Source organism: Carcharhinus amblyrhynchos, chromosome 14 (assembly GCF_965287045.1).
Source record: "Carcharhinus amblyrhynchos chromosome 14, sCarAmb.v2.hapA, whole genome shotgun sequence".
In the NCBI taxonomy this organism is placed as follows: domain Eukaryota; kingdom Metazoa; phylum Chordata; class Chondrichthyes; order Carcharhiniformes; family Carcharhinidae; genus Carcharhinus; species Carcharhinus amblyrhynchos.
Window position 1 is genome coordinate 59,785,993 of NC_137337.1, and position 19,090 is coordinate 59,805,082.

At 47.9% G+C, this 19,090-nt stretch overlaps 1 protein-coding gene and 1 non-coding gene across 2 annotated transcripts in view; both read left to right on the forward strand.

Annotated features, from left to right (window-relative positions):
- The first annotated feature begins 6,593 nt into the window (after positions 1-6,593).
- trnas-gcu (transfer RNA serine (anticodon GCU)) lies at positions 6,594-6,675 on the forward strand. The gene has a single exon. It is a non-coding gene; the product is annotated as a tRNA-Ser (tRNA).
- Positions 6,676-14,952: 8,277 nt separating this feature from the next.
- Positions 14,953-19,090, forward strand: part of LOC145352276 (serine/threonine-protein kinase PAK 4-like) — a 64,984-nt gene continuing 60,846 nt past the window's right edge. The window contains exon 1 of the mRNA XM_080202018.1: positions 14,953-15,014. The gene's annotated coding sequence lies outside the window, so the exon portion shown is untranslated. The remainder of the gene's footprint in view (positions 15,015-19,090) is intronic.

A 19,090-nucleotide genomic window follows, 5' to 3' on the forward strand; every position in this document is an offset into this window, starting at 1 on the left:
CATCCAACGTGCCACCCAGTGCAGATCTTACAGGGGACATGGGTAAATGGTGAGGGTTGCAAACCTAATTGTACTGAAATTTGTGTTTTTTAATATGCACCGCATAAGCTCTGGCTGGGAGCCCGATTAGTGGTCGTAGCATAACCTGTGAGGGTAGCAGTGGCCTTGGTGACTGGTGCAAAACATGCTTTCCCGCCCACTCCTGATTCTCCGAGCCATTATGATTCACACTCTGGGCTCACAGGCCCAGAAAATCCCCTTAGTGTTTTTTTGTTTCTAACTAAAGTGGGACTGAAGGATAACTGAGTATTTATACAGTGCTAAAGGGTTAAAGTTAGCAGCAGAAAGGCTCATTTACCCACTGTTACCTTGCAGTCAAGTAGTTTTAATTATCTTTGCCTGATTTTAAATGGTGATAGTTAATGAGTGTGGGATATTATTTATATTTTTTAGTTGATATTTTCAAGGAACAAATGTCTTAAAAATAGCTGACAGGGTGCATGCAGGGCAACATTAGTAAGTTACATGCTGAAGTGCATTGGTCTCTTTCAGATTGAGAAATAAAGTGATGGAAGTGAAAACTACATGTTGAAAATCTGAAATTAAAAATATAAATACTGAAGCTGCAGTTAGCTCATCAACATATGGAAGAGGCTGATAATTGAGCCAATCAATAGATCAGAATGGGAAGAAGGTGCTGGAAAGATGTATGGAGAGATAAGAAGACAAAAAATAGAAGTAGGAGCAGACCACCAGGCTCTTCAAGCTGTCCAGTGGCCATTCTATATGATCATGGCTGATCTATGCTGGCATCAATTCCCTTTCTGTGCCATTTTCTCATAGCCCTCTATTCCTCAATCTATCAAATATTTATTCTCCATCTTAAATCCTTCCAAAGATCCAGCCTCCACCACCCTTTGAGGTGGAGAATTCTAAAGATTCACCATGTTCTGCAAGAAGAAATTTCTGTGCATCTCAGTTTAAATGACCTTTTTAGCTATGTCCCCTTGTTCAAGACTGTCCCACTAATGAAAACATCTCACCATCTACTCTGTAAAGCCCTTTCAGGATCTTATATGTTTGAATAAGGCCACGCTCAATCTTTTAAACACCAAAGAGTACAGACCCAGTCTATTTTGTCTCTCTTGATAGAGTAACCCTCTCATCTCAGGAATTAACCTGGTGAATCTTCTTTGGACTGCTTCCAATGTTACTTTATCCTTTTTTAGGTAAGGGGACCAAAACTGTATGCAGTATTACTGATGAGACCTTACCAACATTTTGTACAATTGAAACAAAACCTCCCTATTTTTTAACTCCAACCGTTTTGCAATAAAGGCCAAAATGCCATTTGCCTTCTTAACTACTTACCAATGCCTTGTCAAATGCCTTTAGGAAATCTTATTACACCCTTAGTTCCCCTCTATTTACTCTCCCTGTCCCATTCTCAAAGAATTTGAGCATATTTGTCAATCTGATTTACCCAGGGATGAACATCAACAAAATCTACCTCATCTCTTTCTAGATCTTCTTTGCAAAGGCATATTTACAAAGAAGTGAACAATGGTCTCTTCCCCACTATAGCTACCTCAAGGACAATGTGTGGACGGGATGAGACTCTAGGCATGTAGGAGGGATCTGACGTTGAAGATTTACTCACCACCCACCAAGCGAGATCTTATTGCTTGTTTGAAAGTTCTTTTGATGAAGCATCCTGACAAATGATCTTGACAGTCTGCTCAGAGAATCATCTAACAGGATCTAAGAAATTAAAGAGCTAATGTCCACTGTAGAGGGCAAGGTGAACTATTGGGCTTGCAAGAACGGTAGAGAAATAGTGCATGGGAGCAAACTGGCAAAACAGATTAACCACAGGCTCCAGCTTGCTGAATCCGGCTGGGGTGTGAGTCTAGCTGAGTACGTGATAATGTTCTCTTTTGCTCAAATAAATGGCGTATCCTAAAGACATTATGCTTATGTTCTGATGGGTGGGGGTTGTAAGTAGTAAATGCGTATTTAATAGGATGTTCTTATACAGCAATTCCTGTAACTACAAGTTTTTGATTGAATCAGATGATGTGTGTTTAAGTCTTGTTGGAAATCATATCTACCTGATGAGACTGTAAACTGCATAAAAGGGATCAGCCTTGATTCTTCGGGGGACTTTTGCTAACTGACTTCCAACACTGAGTGGAAGTTATGTAGCAAGAGTTTGCCAGCTTGCATATGTAAGACAAATAAAGAACTTTTGAATTGGACAACAGTTGGTATTTGCCTTTGTATCAGGGACGGAAGAGTCTCACGAAAAACGAACATAACAGATCCACCATCTCCTTTTCACATAGGGTTCCTAAGACATTACATGCAGAGCACTGCTTGATGGACCTGTGGCTGAAGGTGTTCTTTTGCATAAGAGACAGGCGGTCTGCCATGGTCCGACTACTTGGAGTGTTCTGCAGCTGCATAGTCAGACCCATCCTTCACAACACTGGGGACAGGTAGAACCTGTGCACATTGTGACATTTGGTGTATGCATACTGAGGATCTACCCACATCTTGATGCAGTCACATACAAAGGGTGTCATCAGGAATAGGGTGATGTTGGGCACTTTTCCCTCTTCATCTAGAGGTTTGTACATCACGTCCTTTCAAACGCAGTCCATTTTTGACCCACAGATGAAGTAGAAAATGGCTCGAGTGATTGCACAGCACAGGAGCGAGGAATGGGCCAGACCTGGGCAACATACAGCAACACTGAGAGTGCCTCACACTCGATGACCAGGTTCTTACCTGCAATAGAGGGGAAGAGTCACTCCCACATACTCAGTTTTTGTTTCATTATACCTACTCGCTCCTCCCAGTTTCTAATGTGTGCCCTGGCCCCTCCAAACCACATCCCCAGCATTTTCAAGCCTTCTGACCTGATAGTAAAAGGAACAAGGTGTCAGTCTACCTAGGTCCCAATGAACCTGGCCTCGCTCTTGCTATGATTTACCTCGGCATCCGAGGTCAGTTTGAACTGGTCGCAGATGTTGATCAGTCTGCACGCTGGCAGCAGATCTGAGCAAAAGATGTCCATATATAGGGAGGCATTGACCTGAGTCCCTTTGCTCCTGAGATCATCATTCCTCTCATGCCCGAACCCCTCCTGATGGAGTCAGCAAAGAGTTCTATACGACACACAAACAGGACAGGAGAGAGAGGGCAGCCCTGCTTTCTGATTGCCACCCATTGACTGAAATTGCGCTGCTGATGTTGGTGTAGAGTAGTTGAATCCAATTGCAGATTCCCTCCCCAGAGGCCATTTTGGAGAGCACATCCATCATGTAGGTGTGTGATATTCTGTGAAAGGTTTTTTCCTGGTTCGGGTTGATAAGGCAGGTGTCTACACCCCTGTCTCGCACATATGCAATCTTTCCAGCAGGTCTGGGCCGATCTAATCCCATAGAGTCAAATACAACTCGACTAGTAATCCGTCATTTCTGGGGGTTTTACTCTTCTCAAGGGTCTTAGTCAACTCATCCAGAGTTAGTGATTTGTCCGGGTTCTCTGGCTCACTGTCCACTATGACCTCCGTGATAGAAGACAGGAAGGACTGGAAGCTTCACATTATACAGTCTTGCATAAAAGGAATTGCTGATCTTCAAAACATCAGACTGTGATGCCTCTACTAAGCCATCATCTTCCTTCAGGCTGCTTACCACAGAGCTCTCTCTGTGCTTTTTGTAAGAAGTTGTAAGCATGTTTCATCCTGCTCCATGGAATGGACTCTGGACTGGAAACCTCTGAGGCAAAGAGAGAGGCTTACTGGTCCTTCACCTCCTTGACATCAATCCCCATCGATTGCAGCTGAATCAAATTCTGCATGCTTTTCTGGAGCCAGGACACTTCCCCCATCTCTGTCTCTCTCTCTTGCCTTCTGAACATGTTTGAGGACGAAAAACCTCTTGATGTTCACCTTTGTTGCCTCCCACCAGTGTGTCAGGAAATCAAAGAGGGATTTCATGGTTTTCCAACCTCTGTAATCTCTCTCGAGTTCCTCAATGTTTTCTATGGTCAACAGTTTCACAGTCAGTTTCCGTGCCCCCTGCCAAACCTCTGGTCGCTCGACAGTCACCAGGCAAGACTGTTCCCTTCCTGTTGGCGAACACTTCAGTGGTCACGGGCATTCAGCCTCTGACCTTCGGGTAAGCATTCTCCAAGGCGGCCTTCACGACACACGACAGCGCAGAGTCGCTGAACAGAGACTGATAGCCAAGTTCCGCACACATGAGGACGGTCTCAACAGGGATCTTGGGTTCATGTCGCACTATCTGTAACCCCCGTGACTTGCCTGGGTTTGCAAAACCTCACTTACTGTACTGTCTGGAGACAATACACATCTCTTTAAACTGTGATCAGTGCTCCTTCCACTCACATTATCAGCCACTTCAGGTCTTGAACAGCAGGTTAGGTGTAAGGATTTGCATTCTAATCAGTAATCTCTAAACTGTCTGTGCTTTATATGCTCTGTCTGAGGCCAGAACTCTCCATTCACCTGACGAAGAGGCAGTCCCCTCGAAAGCTTGTGGGTATATTATCAAATAAATAGGTTGGACTAAAACCTGGTGTTGTCAGACTTTTTACTGTCCTCCTGTAGGTGGCAGCTGGTGGTGAATTTGCCCCTCTTCCCACCCCTTCCCCGCAACAGAATACCTTGGCTGGAAGAACTTGAATCATTTCCTCCTGACTACGTTGATGGTCCCTGTGACCACCAATGTGGCCACTGCCTGTGGGAGCTGAAATGCAGTATTACAAACTCCTGCAGAATCAGCAGGTCGGCTTTGACCTTGGCAAGGTAGTCATACATTGCACAGTGGGTTCAACACTATGCACATTAATGGAAGCAATCTTTATCCCTATTTTAAAATGTTTTGTCACTTACCAGACTTGTTGCCTTTGACAGTTCCTGTCCTTTGGTCAGCTCCTGCATGTCAGCAGCATCCATAAACTGTTTCACTTTGGAAGGGCTGAGGAAACTGTCCTGAATTCCACTCCCCTCCCCAGTGGGATTGCTTCTTCCAAGTGGAGGTCACTTCCTGTGCTGGAATGGTCTTTCCCATCCACCCACTTCCAGGGGCATTACTGTTCCCAACTTCCTGAAGTTGGGATGTGCTGGTGTCCTCACTTTGGGTTGGAGTTGGAGTACGCTGGTCACCCCATAGTTTAGATTCTCTGGAGCTCGGTGTCTCCTCCTCCAACTCCTTAGAGTTTTGCTGCTTCTTTTGTCAATGCCCATTTTCATCCTCATCCAAAGTGCAGACACCCCATCATCAGATGTGGGCGGTCTCTGGCTGCTCACTTGAAAAGTGGCTTGTCCCTTTCCACCTTCTTCCTGCCTTTCCTCACCAACTGCCAACTCCCCACCGACTAGTCCTTGGATGGTCTCTCCTCCATTTGTTCGGTCTGCTGAGAGGTGAGAAGTGCGGGGAGCAGTGATGTTGTTTAGCCGTCTGCTACCTCCCTCTTTCCTTTTCCTTTGTCTTCCACTTCGTCCCCCTTTGTCCCATTCAGCTGGTTCGAGGTTTACACGTCTGTTTGGCAGTAGCCAGGCTGACTATTTCGTCTGCTTGGCTATCGTTGGCTTTCAATGCCTGTGCATTAGTAAGGCTGCATTTGGGGCAAGTCTGGTAGAGATGGCCTGCTCCACCACAATTGCTGCAGCATTTAGTCTGTCTAATGCTTGCTTGCAGGTGAGAGTGCTGCAGTTGGCCGCCACTTAGCCAGATTTTTTGCAGGAGTGATAAACATTGGTCTGGCCGGCACATATATATTTTTTTCAATTTTTTTGTTCAATTCAAATCCAAATTCCAAATGTATCCAATTCATGGTCCCCACAAGAAAGACAAACAAGTTCCAAGCTAACAAGATGAGGCATTGCACCCCATCTTGGACTTGATCTTAAATTTCATCTTAACCAAAAGGCTGAGATGGGTTTGAAAAATTGCTTCAGGCGATGCCTTGGTTCAAACTCATCATTGACTCTACCCAAGCCTGGGCAAACCGCCATCGCAGGCATCAGTACACCCCAAGTGCAATGCGCTAGCCTCGTTACCCGCCTGACCATTGATGCTCCCTTGCCAGGTAAGATTTGTGTATTATTTTCTTTTAAGGTTTAGGTTTTCTGTATAAATACAAGTTATTGTTGCAGCTTACTGTATTTATTCAAACCTCCTCCTAGGGTGTGGTTGCACACATTGATGTAGCAGTGAATAGGTGTTGTAAGTAATGGGTAATAGGGAGAAGTTTATAATACATATTGACAGTGAGTAAAAGTGCATGGTATAATGGTACATGCAGGAGTGCGATGGTCCATATTAATGTGCAGTGGTGCCTGCGCATGAGCAGTGATGAACACTCTGCAACAACCTGCATTGATGAATCAATCCGCAATGCCGCCCTCTCGCGGCTGCAGTTCCCGGCTCGGCGCCGCAGTTGCGCATGCTCGCTGTGCTGGTTGGGAGCGCGGGGTTTCCCGTTGACGGTTATCAGAAAGCATGCTGGGGGCCGGATCTCCTTATGAGGAATCTAATCGGCGCCAGTCTGCAGCCGGTGACGAGGTGGCCGAGTGGTTAAGGCGATGGACTGCTAATCCATTGTGCTCTGCACGCGTGGGTTCGAATCCCATCCTCGTCGCGCCCTGGCTCGGTTTTTGGACCGATTTTTTTTCAAAAAAAGCGCTGCAGTTTAGGCCGATTTTTTAAAAAGAGCACTGCGCAGTGACCAATATTATTTGTTATTGTTATTCGCAGGAACTAATGATTTGTTAATTTTCCCATTGCTACCTTTCAATTCAGTGGGTCTCACCGAGTGTTAGTTCCCAAGGGGCCGTTCTCCCTGACTTAATCCAGGCCTTCCTCAGTGGTCAGGGCCCCAGGCTGACCATGAAGGTCAGCTGAGTGACCAGGAGCAGTTTTGTTTATTATTTAGAGTCACAAGTAGGCTTACATTGCAACCTATTAGTGTCACATGTAGGCATAACACTGCAATGAACAAAGATCAATACAGCACGGGAAACAGGCCCTTCGGCCCAACGAGCCCGCGCCGCCATCTTAACAAAGCATTTCTCCTCCTCCACCCTCGACCCGTGTCTATGCTTATGGTACCCCCATTGGAAACCAGATTTAGGGGAGAATAATTTAGGGACAATTTGTTACACCAGTCAGCCTAAGAGCACATCTTTGGGGTGTGGGAGGAAACCGGAGCGCCCGGAGGAAACCCACGCAACCACAGGGAGAATGCTCAAACTCCCACAGACACTGGCCCAAATCCATGTCTCTGCACAGCAATCAGTGATAGTCACTGAGCTGTTGTGGTGCCCATCTGCTGGTCCAGTTTTAAGCGCACACAACGACGCAAAGTACTAGGCCACTCTCGAAACATCCAAGAGCAGCCCACGCACGACCCACCGTGTGCATGCCCCTTGTTTGACAACAAGGTGGACCGACACACCTGCGGAGTAAGAGAGACAAAACATCAACACATGTAGCATTAGATTTCCAGTAACGTCCCGAGACTCTGACCCTTATTTAAAACCGTCTCCTATAACCCTCCATCTCTGTTTCGCTCATGTGCCTATCTAAGTAAACCTTAAACAAGTCCAGTGTGCCTGCCTCCACCACCTTACTTGGTAGTGCATGCCATACCCCCACGACCCTCTGTGTGAACAACCTCCCTCTAGTATCCAAATTATCCTTCTCCCCCCTCACCCTTAGCTTGTGATCCCTTGTGATATTTGTCTCCAATCTAGGAAAAAGCCTGCCACTGTTTATCTATACCCTTCATTATTTTGTACACCTCTATCAGATCCCCCCTTAATCTCCGTCTTTCTAAGGAAAAGAGCCCCAGTTTACCCAATCTTTCCTCATAACCCAATCCTTCCATACCAGGCAGCATCCTGGTAAACCTCCTCTGCACTCTCTCCAGGGTCTCCACGTCCTTCCGATAGTAAGGTGACCAGAACTGGATGCAGTACTCCAAATGCGGTCTAACCAACGTTCTGTACAACTGTAGCATTAGACGCCAGCTCTTATACTCTATACCCCTTCCTATAAAGGCTAGCATACCGTAAGCTTTCTTCGCAACCTTCTCCACCTGAGTTACCACCTTCAGAGAATTGTGCACTTGCACTCCCAGGTCCCTCTGCGTTTCTATACTCTTAATCGGTCTACCGTTTATCATGTAACTCCTCCCTGCATTATTCCTTCCAAAATGCATCACCTCGCATTTATCAGGATTAAATTCCATCTGCCATCTATCTGCCCAATATACCAACCTATCTATATCCTGCTGTGTCACCTGACAATCCTCCTCGCTATATCCACCAATCCTGCCATCTTTGTGTCATCTGCAAACTTGCTGATCACACCACGTACGCCCTCTTCCAAGTCATTTATGTATATTACGAATAGAAGAGGTCCCAGTACTGAGCCCTGCGGCACACCACTGGTGACAGACCACCAGCTAGAAAAGGACCCTTCTACTCTCTGTCTCCTGTTGCCTAGCCAGTTTTCAATCCATCTAGATACCTGTCCCTCTATCCCATGAGCCTTAACCTTTTCTACCAGCCTACCGTGAGGGACTTTGTCAAACGTGAAGTTACTGTTAAAATCCCCTGGTCGCCATACTCCAGCGCCTGTTTGGATACACGGAGGGAGAATTTAGCATGACCAATGCACCTAACCAGCACGTCTTTCGGACTGTGGGAAAAAACTGGTGCACCCTGAGGAAACCCTCGTAGACACGGGGGAGAACGTGCAAACTTCACACAGACCCAAGCAGGAAATTGCGCTGTGAGGCAGCAGTGCTAACCACTGTGCCATCATGCTGCTACAGGTTGACCATGAGGGTCGCATGTGACCAGGAGCAGGGCTCCAGGCTGACCATGGAGGTCAGTGTGAGTGACCAGGAGCAGGGCCCCAGGCTGACCATGGGGGTCAGTGTAAGTGACCAGGAGCAGGGCCCCAGGCTGACCATGGAGGTCAGTGTGAGTGAGCAGGAGCAGGGCCCCAGGCTGACCATGGAGGTCAGTGTGAGTGACCAGGAGCAGGGCCCCAGGCTGACCATGGGGGTCAGTGTGAGTGACCAGGAGCAGGGCCCCAGGCTGACCATGGGGGTCAGTGTGAGTGACCAGGAGCAGGGCCCCAGGCTGACCATGGGGGTCAGTGTGAGTGACCAGGAGCAGGGCCCCAGGCTGACCATGGAGGTCAGTGTGAGTGACCAGGAGCAGGGCCCCAGGCTGACCATGGGGGTCAGTGTAAGTGACCAGGAGCAGGGCCCCAGGCTGACCATGGAGGTCAGTGTAAGTGACCAGGAGCAGGGCCCCAGGCTGACCATGGGGGTCAGTGTAAGTGACCAGGAGCAGGGCCCTAGGCTGACCATGGGGGTCAGCGTGAGTGACCAGGAGCAGGGCCCCAGGCTGACCATGGGGGTCAGTGTAAGTGACCAGGAGCAGGGCTCCAGGCTGACCATGGGGGTCAGTGTAAGTGACCAGGAACAAGGCCCCAGGCTGACCATGGGGGTCAGTGTGAGTGACCAGGAGCAGGGCCCCAGGCTGACCATGGGGGTCAGTGTGAGTGACCAGGAGCAGGGCTCCAGGCTGACCATGGAGGTCAGTGTGAGTGACCAGCAGCAGGGCCCCAGGCTGACCATGGGGGTCAGTGTGAGTGACCAGGAGCAGGGCTCCAGGCTGACCATGGGGGTCAGTGTGTGACCAGGAGCAGGGCCCCAGGCTGACCATGGGGGTCAGTGTAAGTGACCAGGAGCAGGGCTCCAGGCTGACCATGGGGGTCAGTGTGTGACCAGGAGCAGGGCCCCAGGCTGACCATGGAGGTCAGTGTGAGTGGCCAGGAGCAGGGCCCCAGGCTGACCATGGGGGTCAGTGTAAGTGACCAGGAGCAGGGCTCCAGGCTGACCATGGGGGTCAGTGTGAGTGACCAGGAGCCGGGCCCCAGGCTGACCATGGGGGTCAGTGTGAGTGACCAGGAGCAGGGCCCCAGGCTGACCATGGAGGTCAGTGTGAGTGGCCAGGAGCAGGGCCCCAGGCTGACCATGGAGGTCAGTGTGAGTGACCAGGAGCAGGGCCCCAGGCTGACCATGGGGGTCAGTGTGAGTGACCAGGAGCAGGGCTCCAGGCTGACCATGGAGGTCAGTGTGAGTGACCAGGAGCAGGGCCCCAGGCTGACCATGGGGGTCAGTGTGAGTGACCAGGAGCAGGGCCCCAGGCTGACCATGGGGGTCAGTGTGAGTGACCAGGAGCAGGGCCCCAGGCTGACCATGGAGGTCAGTGTGAGTGACCAGGAGCAGGGCTCCAGGCTGACCATGGAGGTCAGTGTGAGTGACCAGGAGCAGGGCTCCAGGCTGACCATGGGGGTCAGTGTGAGTGACCAGGAGCAGGGCCCCAGGCTGATCATGGGGGTCAGTGTGAGTGACCAGGAGCAGGGCCCCAGGCTGACCATGGGGGTCAGTGTAAGTGACCAGGAGCAGGGCCCCAGGCTGACCATGGGGGTCAGTGTGAGTGACCAGGAGCAAGGCCCCAGGCTGACCATGGAGGTCAGTGTGAGTGACCAGGAGCAGGGCTCCAGGCTGACCATGGAGGTCAGTGTGAGTGACCAGGAGCAGGGCTCCAGGCTGACCATGGAGGTCAGTGTAAGTGACCAGGAGCAGGGCCCCAGGCTGACCATGGAGGTCAGTGTGAGTGACCAGGAGCAGGGCCCCAGGCTGACCATGGAGGTCAGTGTAAGTGACCAGGAGCAAGGCCCCAGGCTGACCATGGAGGTCAGTGTGAGTGGCCAGGAGCAGGGCCCCAGGCTGACCATGGAGGTCAGTGTAAGTGACCAGGAGCAGGGCCCCAGGCTGACCATGGAGGTCAGTGTGAGTGAGCAGGAGCAGGGCCCCAGGCTGACCATGGGGGTCAGTGTGAGTGACCAGGAGCAGGGCTCCAGGCTGACCATGGAGGTCAGTGTGAGTGACCAGGAGCAGGGCCCCAGGCTGACCATGGGGGTCAGTGTGAGTGACCAGGAGCAGGGCCCCAGGCTGACCATGGAGGTCAGTGTGAGTGACCAGGAGCAGGGCCCCAGGCTGACCATGGAGGTCAGTGTGAGTGACCAGGAGCAGGGCTCCAGGCTGACCATGGAGGTCAGTGTGAGTGACCAGGAGCAGGGCCCCAGGCTGACCATGGGGGTCAGTATGAGTGACCAGGAGCAGGGCCCCAGGCTGACCATGGAGGTCATTGTGTGTGACCAGGAGCAGGGCCCCAGGCTGACCATGGAGGTCAGTATGTGACCAGGAGCAGGGCCCCAGGCTGACCATGGAGGTCAGTGTGAGTGACCAGGAGCAGGGCCCCAGGCTGACCATGGAGGTCAGTGTGAGTGACCAGGAGCAGGGCCCCAGGCTGACCATGGGGGTCAGTATGAGTGACCAGGAGCAGGGCTCCAGGCTGACCATGGAGGTCAGTGTGAGTGACCAGGAGCAGGGCCCCAGGCTGACCATGGAGGTCAGTGTGAGTGACCAGGAGCAGGGCCCCAGGCTGACCATGGGCATCAGTGTGAGTGACCAGGAGCAGGGCCCCAGGCTGACCATGGGGGTCAGTATGAATTCAGGGAGAGAGCCTGTGAAGTTCTTGAGCAAATTGACATGGGGAAAGACAAGAGATTGGATGTGTTGGCAAGCTTATAAGTGAACATTTCTTCAGGTCCGGATGAATTGTGTCCCAAGCTGCCGGGGGAGCCAAGACAGGAGATTGCAGGGACTCTAACTCAGATTTTTAATTTCTCTCTCACCATGGGGACAGTGCTCGAGGATTGGAGAACAGCTAACGTGATTTTGCTATTTAAGAAGGATTGTAGAGACAAGCCATGGACTACAGACCAGTGAGTCTCACATCAGTGGTAAGGAAATTATTGGAGAAAATTCGAAAGGAGAACATCTATCTCAAAGAGTGTCCAAGATATAGATGAGATGGTGAAATGGGCAGGTAGGTGGCAAATAAAGTTTAGTCCCGAAAAGTGTGAGGTGATACATTTTGGAAGGAGCAATTTGACCAGGTTGAGGGAGCTGGGACTTTTCTCTTTCGAGCGGAGGAGGATGAGAGGTGACTTAATAGAGGTTTATAAGATGATGAGCGGGATAGATAGAGTGGATGTGCAGAGACTATTTCCTCAGGTGGATGACACTAGGAAGTTCCGAGGAATGAAGGGACCTTGGTGTATTTAGAACATAGAACAGTACAGCACAGTATAGGCCCTTCGGCCTTCGATGTTGTGCCAAGCTTTGTCCGAAACCAAGATCAAGCTATCCCTCTCCCTATCATTCTGGTGTGCTCCATGTGCCTATCCAATAACCACTTGAAAGTTCCTAAAATGTCCGACTTCACTATCACAACAAGCACCCATTCCACACCTCAACACTCTCTGAATAAAGAACCTACTTTGGAAACACCTCCTATATGTCCCAGCATGAACCTTATAGTTATGCCCCCTAGTAACAACTACATCCACCTGAGGAAATAATCTCTGCACATCCACTCTATCTATCCTTCTCATCATCTTATAAACCTCTATTAAGTCGCCTCTCATCCTCCTCCGCTCGAAAAAGAAAAGCCCCAGCTCCTTCAGCCTTTCCTCATAAGACCTACCCTCCAAACCAGGCAGCATCCTGGTAAATCTCCTCTGCACTCTCTCCAATGCTTCTATAACCTTCTTATAGTGAGGTGATCAGAACTGCACACAATATTCCAAATGTGGTCTCACCAAGGTCCTGTACAGTTGCAGCATAAACCCATGGCTCTTAAACTCAAATCCCCTGTTAATAAACACTAACACACTATAAGCCTTCTTCACAGCTCTATCCACTTGATGGCAACCTTCAGAGATCTGTGGATACGAACCCTAAGATCTCCCTGTTCCTCCACGTTCCTCAGAACCCTGCCGTTGACCTTCTAACCTGCATTCAAGTTTGTCCTACCAAAATGAATCACCTCACACTTATCAGGGTTAAACTCCATCTGCCACTTTTCGGTCCAGCTCTGCATCCTGTCAATGTCTCTTTGCAGCCTACCACAGCCCTCCACCTCATCCACTACTCCTGCAATTTTGGTGTCATCAGCAAATTTAGTGACCCACCCTTCAGCCCCCTCCTCCAAGTCATTGATAAAAATCACAAATAGCAGAGGATCTCTGTGGTACATCGCTGATAACTGGTCTCCAGTCTTGAGAATTTTCCATCCACCTTTATCCTCTGTCTTCTATGAGATACAGTAAGAAGTCTCACAACACCAGGTTAAAGTCCAACGAGTCTGTCCGATAGCAAACCCACATGCATGCACAGAACTCTGAAAGCAGAAGGGCATGTTAGTTTAGTGGTGAAAAAGGCATATGGAACACTTGCCTTTATCAATCAATGCCTTTATCAATTTTATCAATCAAAGCATAGATTACAGAAGTCATGCTGGAATTGTTTAGAACTTTGGAGGTCACAGCTGGAGCACCGTGTGCAGTTCTAGTTGTTACATTTTAGGAGGATATGACTACATTAGATAGGGTGCAGAGGAAATTCACCAGGATGCTGCCTGGGATGGAACATTAAGTTATGAAAAGAGGTTCGATAGACTTGGGTTGTTTTTGGTGAAGCAGCGAAGACTGAAGAGCAACCAGATTGAGGTTATGAGGGGCATGGACAGAGTGGATAAGGGAGCAGCTACTCCCCATAGTCGAAGGATCAGTCACGAGGGGACACAAGTTCAAGGTGAGGGGATGGAGGTTTGAGGGGATGTGAGGAAAAACATTTTTATCCAGGGGGTGGTGACAGTCTGGAGGCGCTGCTTGGGAGGAAGTGGAGGTGAGTTGCCTTACGTCCTTTAAAAAGTACCAGAATGAGCACCTGGCATGCCATAACATTCAGGGCTATGGGCTCAGGACTGGTAAGTAGGATTAGGTGGGGGGGTCAGGTGTAATCCTACCCCCCCACGTAGTCATCTTTTTTTTATATATATAAAAAGGAGACAGGCTTCCAATCACTAAAGCAGCCTTTTGTCATTACCTTCTGTCTCCTACAACTGCCTCAATGATCAACTTACCCATATGTATTTGCTTTCATTACGAGTCAGGTGTGCAGACTTGATGGGCTGAAAGGCCTCTTCTGCACTGTATGATTCTATGAGTGACTAAGTGTAGGGCCCCAGGCTGACCATTGGTGTCAGTGTGAGTGACCAGAAGCTGGGACCAAGGTTGACCATGGAGGTCAGTGTGTGAGTGACCAGGAGCAAGATCCAGGCTGATCTTTTGTGACAATCATACCTTTAAAAAGGGCATGAATTAAAAATGAAAGGAAATCAGAATCAAATAGTTGGCTGAATACAGGAGACATTTATGTAGGCGGCATGATGGCAGTGGTGAGCACTGTTGTCTCACAGTGCCAGATACCCGGATTCAATTTAGCCTTAGGGTCCTGTCAGTGTAGAGTTTGTACGTTCTCCCCATGTCTGCTTGGATATCCACTGAGCTCTCTGGTTTCCTCCCACACTCCAAAGATGTGCTGGTTAAATTGATTGGCCAAGCACCCCTTAATGTCAGAGACATTAGCAGGGTAAATAGGTGGGGTTACAGGGATAAGGCCTGGGTGGGATTGTTGTCAGTATAGGCTTGTGGGCTGAATGGCCTCCTTCTACACTGTAGGGATTCTATCTCATACAGTTTAGAAAAAGTCAACAGAAAATGAGGAGGTATAAAGTTAATGTGAGAGGGCATTGGGTGAGGGTCCTGAGCTGAGATTACCCCATTGGGCTTTCTTGTGAGTATCTAAAGGAATTTGCTAAGAAACCATTGCCCGTTGGTGAACTAGTTGCTCAGCTTTCAAACCTGCAAGGAGGTTTCTATCTTCAAATGTTTGAACAAGCAGCAGCTTGCTGTGAGTCACGGCTTATAACCAGGAATCGTCATGCACTCCTAGAGCACACTTCCAGAGCCAGGTATCGAATGGTAAGTAAACTCTCTCTTTACCTCACAAATATATACAAAAGAAAACAGTTTGTGGCAGATATCTGAATAATATAGAGGCGGTGGGACGGAAGGTGGGGGTCGGGGGATTTGGTTTAGTTCAAAGTTCCAGGCAGCAATACAAGGTAACTGTGCTTTAGGCTTTGGGAGTCTGATAGCTGTAGTTCTGTTTCAATCATCGCCGATAGGAGCCTGGTGCTGGGAAGCCCAGTGTGTAAGAGCACCCCTCATGGTGCCACTTTACCACACTCCATGTTGAACTCTGGGGAAGTTGAGTGGGGGGGAGAATGTTACCAGACCTCCAGTTAGTACACCTTCACTTGTATCCAGCTATCACACTTTTAGGGAGGGAAATGGCTCCAACCTTTTTGGAAATTGCTCAGGGGTCTTTATGACTAGTCTGGATGTAAAGGAACTTCTAGAAATATGTCTTTGGGACTTTACCAGTATGTACAGGGATTTTTGGTGTATGTCAGTATTTACAGGTTCCCAAGAGTCTGCCAGTACTTAATGAATATGCTGGATTTTTAATTGCTGGATTGTATCTGTATGCAAACACGTGGTGATCTTTGTGTGAGTATTCCTGTGTCTCTCAACATCATCATTTAGAAGTTTCACATCTTTTGAAAAATATTCTGCTCTTTTATTCTTACTATCAAAACAAATAACCTGACATTTCTTCACATTATACTCTTTTTGCCACCTTGTTGTCCCCTCACTTAGCCAGTCTATCTCTTTGCAGCTGCTTTGTGCCCTGCTAAAAGCTTACATTCACATTTAGCTTTGTACTGTCAGCACACTTGCAGAGACCCCTTAGAAATTTTGACACACTCCTGGGGACACTGTAAATATTGACCCATTCCCAGAGACTCCTCTATAAATATGGACACTCAGGACTCCCTACAGATATTGGCACACTCTCAGGAATGCCTCTAAACCCCTCTACAGACAGACTTCCAGGGAAACCTTGTAAATGCTGACAGTACTCCTGGGATACCACTTCCCCCTCGTAGATACTCTCCCATGAACTTCTCAATAATTACTGACACACTCCCCGGGACCCCGGTAAATCACTGAGTAATCACCGTGAATACAGATATACTGCGTGAGCAGCTCATCCTTCATCCCCATCCATTAATACTGACACACCACTGAGATTCCCTGTAAATATTGACACATTCCAGAAACCCCCAATAAATGCTGGCATCTTCCTGGGAATCTGTTATAAATACTGGCATACTCCCAGAGAGTCCTGTAGATACAAAAATACTCCCGGAAAACTGCTATAACTATTGACACTTTCATGGGGATCCCATGAAAATACCACACATTCTGAAGAACACACTGTAAATTCTGATACATGCCTTAGAGATCTCCCATAAATACTGACAAACTCTATAATCCAGCCATTCATAATTACACACTCCCAGAGTCCACTGTAAATGCTGACACATTCTGGAGACCTCCTGTAAACATGGGCCAGACCAGGGATTGTCTGTAAATAAAGACACACTCCTTGGTATGCCCTTTAAATACTACACACTCCTTGGTACCTTCCGTGAATACCTACACATAGAACATAGAACATAGAACATAGAACATTACAGCGCAGAACAGGCCCTTCGGCCCACGATGTTGCGCCGACCAGTTAAAAAACAATGACCCACTAGCCTAAACCAATCCCTTTTCGTCCATAAACCTATCCAAAGATCTCTTAAACGCCCCCAAACTAGGCGCATTTACAACTGCAGCAGGCAGGGCATTCCAATCCCTCACCACCCTCTGGGTAAAGAACCTACCCCTGACATCCGTCCTGTAGCTACCCCCCCTTAATTTAAAGCCATGCCCCCTCGTGCTAGATTTCTCCATCCGAGGAAAAAGGCTATCACTATCCACCCTATCTAAACCTCTAATCATCTTATATGTTTCAATAAGATCCCCTCTTAGCCGCCTTCTTTCCAACGAAAACAACCCTAAATCCTTCAGTCTCTCCTCATAGGACCTCCCCACCATACCAGGCAACATCCTAGTAAACCTCCTCTGCACCCTCTCCAAAGCCTCCACATCCTTCTTGTAATGCGGGGACCAGAACTGCACACAGTACTCCAAGTGCGGCCGCACCAGAGTAGTGTACAGTTGTAACATGACGCTGCGACTCCTAAATTCAATCCCCCTACCAATAAACGCCAAGACACCATACGCCTTCTTAACAACCTTATCTACTTGATTCCCAACTTTCAGGGATCTATGTACACATACACCTAGATCCCTCTGTTCATCCACACTATTCAAAGTCCTCCCGTTAGCCCTATACTCGACACATCTGTTGCTCCTACCAAAGTGAATTACCTCACACTTCTCCGCATTAAATTCCATCCGCCACCTCTCGGCCCAGCTCTGCAACCTATCTAAGTCTCCCTGCAGACTATGACACCCTTCCTCACAATCTACCACACCTCCAACTTTGGTGTCATCAGCAAATTTACTAATCCACCCAACTATACCCTCATCCAGATCATTAATAAAGATTACAAACAACAGTGGCCCCAAAACAGATCCCTGAGGCACACCCTGAGGTACACATTTCTGGGGTATTTCTGTAATCACTACAAACACTCTTGATAGTCTCCTATAAATACACTGTGAAATATCTGGGAACTCTGTCTAAATATTAACACTCCCAGGACCCAATGGCTGGGCTGCTTCTGGGCAATTTCAGTACAGCCTGTTTGGCGGATTATAATTGCAAAGGAGCAAGTGAAGATTAGGAGTCTTATAGAAACAAGTTACCAAAAGGTTGATAAAAAGAATATGAAAATAACCTAGCCAAGAAAACAAATACAAATGGTGAGAGGTTTAACAAATATGTAAAAAGGAGGAGAGTAGTTAAAGTAAATGTTGGTCCCTTAGCGGCAGGATCTGGATAAATTATTATGAGAAGTGATGAAGTAGCAGAGACTTTGAACAAATATTATATGAATCTGGTATATACTTCATAAAGTAAATACCAGAAAGAGAGGGTTACCAAAGGCCTAGTAAGACTGAGGATATTAAAGTAATTAACGTCAGCAGAGGAAAAGGTATTGAGAAACTTAATGGACTTAATAAAATCCAAAGGTGTGCAGATTAGGTTGATTGGCCGTGCTGAATTAATCCTGGTGTCAGGGGGATTAGCAGGGTAAATATGAGGATTACGGGGGTAGGGCCTGGGTAGGGTTGTGGTCAATTCAGACTCCATGGCCTCCTTCTGCACTGTAGGGATTCTATGAAATCTGCAGGACACGATTCCCCCTTTGTTTTGGACAAGATGTCCAAGGCAGGCTACTCATCTAGCAAAAATCTCATTGCTACATCAACACTACTCCACTATTCCCCACCTTTCCAACCCTCTGCTACAGGTTATCACAGAATCCTCTTAGTGAAAATCCTGAAATAAAATACGCCACAGAAAGGATATAGCAACTGAACATTTCCAATATTACCTATGAAACTGAATTATTCATCCTGTGCATTCCCTTACCGTCTTTTGGGTGCTTGCTTTGCATAGTCAAGTGCTCTAACACAGTGCCTGCAGCATGACTGGTGAAAGACTGCTGACTTTCCAATGGGGAGACTGCAGATGGACTTGCAGGGCACCCTTGGATCACTCTTGGCCTTCAGAATCCACATTCAGACTGCACTACCTTTACATGTGGGGCAACAGGCTGGCAGAAAGGCAATAACAAGGATAATGGTGGAGTGGGAGAGATTGGAGTGTATTCAGTAAGAGATATCATGTGACAATGCATTCACTGACCTTGAAGTCATTGAACTTTTTTAATATGTTGCTATGAACAGGAGGGAGTTTATTTAAACAGCACTGATTTCTCCTCCCATGACCTGTCCATAAACAGAAAGGTGTTTTGATTTCTAATTTTCTCTTATATAAATAGTATGCTATTTTCCTCGACCTTTCAGTTTGAAGTGTTTCAAATCTCGATTAATAATCCCACAACAAGCTTGAGATAAGATTAAATAAAAAGGTTGGTTTATTTTACACCCACAAAATGTGCACCATC